We start from the raw sequence: 5,068 nt of genomic DNA, 5'->3' as shown, positions 1-5,068 counted from the left end.
TTAGTTTTACTAACTCTTATACTTTTAATTATAACTTACATTAGAATTCCATGGACAAGTTTTGGTATTACAATATTGTGTAGGGAAAGCATTCCCAGCTAGACATAACATATATAAAATAACATTTATTCCCCAATAAAATAAAGTTGACATAACCTCTTCATATAATACTAGCTTAAACACTTTAATTTTTATAGTCATTAATCTTAGTAGCCTAGCTGTTGCCCCAAACAATCATTGGTCAGGTTTTTCACTCTGATTTTTGCCTCCTGACCTTTTAAAATTTTTCAAAGTGGGGTGAATAGAACAGGTTTGTCTGATGTTCTTTAAAGTCAGGGGGCCAAGAGAGGAGTCCATTTAGCCCATACAACCTTAAGAAGTGTTTTATTAAAACCTTTGCTTTAATTTGATTCATGTCTGTTCCATTTATCCCATTTTTCTTTTTTAATAACTAGGTAAAGATTTTCATCCTGTTGGGATGAGTCCTGTGACTCTTCCCTTTCTAATTTATCTTTGTTTACTTAATGTTTTCATTAGCATCTATAAGACCAGAAGAAGAACCTGAGACCCCAAGTTTGATTAAGTTTTTATCTATTCATTGTGTTTTCCTTTTAATTTGGTCTTTGCATAGGTAACAATAAAACAGCTGTTTATAATGAGAGCTCTCTAAAAAGTTTCCCAACTTAAGGATCCATCGTTTGGCCATTTTTTTTCTCTGGCATCTAAAGAATATTGTGGTCACGTGGTGTCACAAAAGAAAATCATACCTCTTCAGACATTGGCTTATAGCTATAGATTGATCAGTCAGCCAAAGTTTTTCCCAAGGGGCTCTCAGGTGGAATAGATGCAGAACCTCCCATGTTAATACTTTTAAAAGCAAAGACAAACAGTCAAACAACAACAAATACCAAACAAGCACTCTTTCCAAAAGACCCTTGACCACAAATGGAAGCCCAAACAATGACCAAAACCAAAAGCCAAAGAGCTTCCAGTCTCAGCTTAGTTAGTGTCCCACACTCGGGGGGCACCCAATAAATGAAGATCTGCTACACAGATATTCCCAAATGAGCAAGGACAAGGGACCTCAGTTGTGCATACATGGGGGACTTATCAAAATCTGGCCAGGGCATCATGACTTCAAAATAAATGGAGGCCAGAGGGCTGCCAAGTACCCATTATTTCCAGCTGGTCCTGTTGGAAAAGACTAGCACAACTACAAAAATAAAAACTACCAGCTACTTACAAGAGACGTCTTCCTAAGCCCTGAAGCTAGTTTCTTCCACCACCAAAGCCACAGTGCCGTGGGCCAATGACATCAGGTTAGTATCCAGTCTCTTGAGGCAGTCCCTGAGACAAGAGGCTCAGGGAAAGCTCAGGAAGCTGCAGGACAGCTTCCAAGAGTGGCCTTTAGCCAGAGGCCAGTGTACCAGAGGCAAGATGTCCACTTGGGACATGGTCCCATCTGGGTCACCAAATTGATATTGAACTTGAAGTGAGTTCACTTACCCATTGGACAGAAAACCAATCTCTGATACTTGGTGTAGTGAAAGAAAGTAGGAATTTTATTATTGCACAGTGCTCAGCAAGGAGACAGGGCATCTAATGCTGAAATCCCAAACTCCCTGAAAAGCTAAAAGGAAAGTTTTTTTTATTATTGAGTTCATAATAGTTTACATCAATGTGATATTTCAGTTGTACATTACTTCTTGACTGTCAGCACATAGGTGCTCCCCTTCACCCCCTGTCCCCCCTTAACCCCCTTCCCCTAGTAACCATTGAACTGTTTTATTTGTCCAAGTACTTGTTTATATTCCACACATGAGTGACATCATCTGGTGTTTGTCTTCCTCAGTCTGGCTTATTTTAGCATAAGTCCCTCTAGGTCCTTCCATGTTATTGCAAATGGGATGAATTTGTCTTTTTTCTGGCTGAGTAGTATTCCATTGTATAAATACCAAATCTTCTTTATCCAATCATTGGTCGATGGGCACTTGAGTTGCTTCCATGTCTTAGCTATTGTGAATAGTGCTGCAGTGAACATAGGGGTGCATATGTTACTTTGGATTGTTGATTTCAAATTGTTTGGGTAGACACCCAGTAATGGGATAGCTGGGTCATATGGTAGTTCTATTTTTAGTTTTTTCAGGAATCTCCATAGTGTTTTCCATAGCGACTGCACCATTTTGCATTCCCATCAGCAGTGTGTGAGTGTTCCCTTTCTCTACATCCTCTCCAACACTTGTTATTTTTACTCTTAATGATTATAGGCATTTTAACAGGCATAAGGTGGTATCTTAGTGTAGCTTTGATTTGCATTTCCCTGATGATCAGTGATGTTGAACATCTTTTCATGTATTTATTGGCCATCAGTATATCTTCTTTGGAAAAATATCTGTTCATCTCCTCTGCCCACTTTTTGATTGGGTTGTTTCCTTTCTTATTGTTCAGCTGTATGAGTTTCTTATATGATATGGGGATTAACCCCTTGTCAGATATATGATTTGGAAATATTTTCTCCCAATTGGTGGGTTGTCTCTTTGTTTTGATCCTAGTTTGTTTTGTCTTGCAGAAGTTCTTTAGTCTGATCAATTCCCATTTGTTTATTTTTTCTTTTGTTTCCTTTTCTGAGGGGACATGGTATTTGAAAATATCCTTTTTAGTTTGATGTCTGAGAGTGAACTGCCAATATTATCTGCCAGGAGTTTTATAGTTTGACAATGTACCTTCAAGTCTTGGATCCATTTTGAGGTGTTTTTTGTGTATGGTGTGAGATAGTGGTCTACCTTCATTTTTTGAGTGTGGTTGTCCAGTTTTCCCAACAGCATTTATTGAAGAGACTTTCATTTCTCCATTGTATATTCTTGGCAGCTTTGTTGAAGATTAGCTGTCTGTAGATGTGTGGTTTTATTTCTGGGCCTTTAGTTCTGTCCCTTTGCTCTGTGTGCCTATTTTTGTACCAGTTCCATGCTATTTTGGTCACTAGGGCTTTGTAATACACTTTGAAGTCAGAGATTATGATATCTCCAGATTTGTTCTAAAAGGAAGGGTTTTTATTTGGGGTTGTAGGAAGCAGAGAGGTAGCATATGGCCTTGTTAGTCGGAGCTTTGCTATCATCTTGTGTTTGGCCTTGAGACTGCTTGTAGAGAGGAGCAAGCCCATGACCTTGCTGGTCAGCAGCTTTCCCACCAGCCTGCACCTCTTTGTGGGGAGGAGATAATGACTCCATGTCCTTGTTCTTGGTGGTCTCTGTCTCCATGGGTGATAGTGGATTCTGGAGCCAGGAAGCCAGGGAATAAGCAGGGAATGAGTGCTTTGGTTTTAACCCCATATATGCTGGGTTTAATATAGGGAAACTGATATCAGGGTTGGTATCAACTTGGCAGAATGGTGTAGAACTAAGCACAACTCAATACAACTTCCTAGCTTGTGCCTCATTTTTCTTCTGCAAATGCCTATATCTTCTGTGATCTTTGACACTCTTCATGGCAAAGGGCAAAGCTATAAGCATTGGTACCAAAGAGAAAATGATAGTTATGGTAATGCACTTGTGGTAGATCAGGAGAGACTTTGGAGAGGTTATTTTCTTCAAGCAGTGTTTGGAATAAAAAAAAAAACAGGAAAAATGGGTAGAATAGAAATGGAAGGGCTTAGAAGCATGAAATGTTTGGAATAAAAGAACATGAGGCACTTTAGATTTTCAAACTGGAAACAAAGCTGTGTTAAAAGTAAGATTAAATGAGCCAAAGTACTGTGGAGAATTTGAGGTCAGCATATACTAAGTCAGTCAATCCATGTGTTTTATCGTAGTCAAGTAGAAAATATGGAGAAAATAAGTCCAAGAATATAGAATATTTCTTGTTGTTTGGACTACTAAAATCCCCAAAATAATAATTATGTGAAACAATAGAAACGAGATGTTTTTCTCCATTACTCTTACCCAGGAAGTATAATATATATATATATATATGCATCATTGTTTTTGACAACTTTCCTTAGTAACTTCTCTATCTAAAATACACTCACACACACAGATATGTACGAGATACATATGTAAACACAGATATATACACACGTGTGTACGTATATTATGTGTATATATTTTACTTGTGTGTGGAATATGTGGGTGGAATCACAGATCAAATAGATGAGTAAGGATGCACAGAATTTTTAGATAGAGAAGGTTTAAAATATTCCATATGAGATTAATTGGCATTTGGGTAACATTGGAGAGGCTTTCCTATGGATGGGATAGGGGTAGAGTCAAAAAAATTCAGTGGGAATGATTCCCACACTCAGGCACAGGGAAGCAGTGAGACAATGATCTGAGGTGACAGGAATTTCTATCACCAGCTCTGACTCCATAACTATTTAGACTGCCACCAGTGGAGTCCTGCTTGATTTTTTCCCTTTGAAAATCTTCTGCAATAATGACTTTTGACCTCTCAGGAAACTTAAAAGTTTCATGCTCTAAATTTTCTATAGACTATGGGAACTTTATTCATCTTAACAGATATATTTTCTGCTAGATTTAATGATATAATTGGTGATATCACCTCCAAGGGGGCAAACATTGCTGCTAGGAGTTCAGAAATACCTCAGGTATTACAATAGTTTTTGGCCCTAAAAAGGCTATAGTACATAGATAGAATATTATATCTGTGGTATTAAAGTTTTTGGTGGATGGAGTGATGAGAAAAACTAATTAAAGTCTCTTTAAGGGCACTGATGATTAAAAACAGATTGAGAAACACTGAGTTAGACATCTCAGCAATGAAGGAAAGCATAAAACGTTTTACATGGCAAGGTTTTGTTAGTTTCCACTGATGGGGTTCAGGATGTGCTACCCCAAAATACTGCACTTTGGTATATTGAGTATCTTAAGCTGGAAGAGTTTGAGAAAATTGCAAAAGCAAGGTCACTCCGACCTCCCCTTCCTCATCGCTTTCCTCTGAAAGCATGATATAAATCTCCCATGTAAAGTTCCCCTCCCTGTGCCAGAAAGAAGGGAGATATGCTTATTCCCTTTTAAAGACAAGACAACAGGCCCAAAATGGTGTTGGTTATGCT

The sequence above is a fragment of the Equus asinus genome, chromosome 10 (genome assembly GCF_041296235.1).
Source record: "Equus asinus isolate D_3611 breed Donkey chromosome 10, EquAss-T2T_v2, whole genome shotgun sequence".
In the NCBI taxonomy this organism is placed as follows: domain Eukaryota; kingdom Metazoa; phylum Chordata; class Mammalia; order Perissodactyla; family Equidae; genus Equus; species Equus asinus.
Note: the sequence above shows the minus strand (reverse complement) of the source record.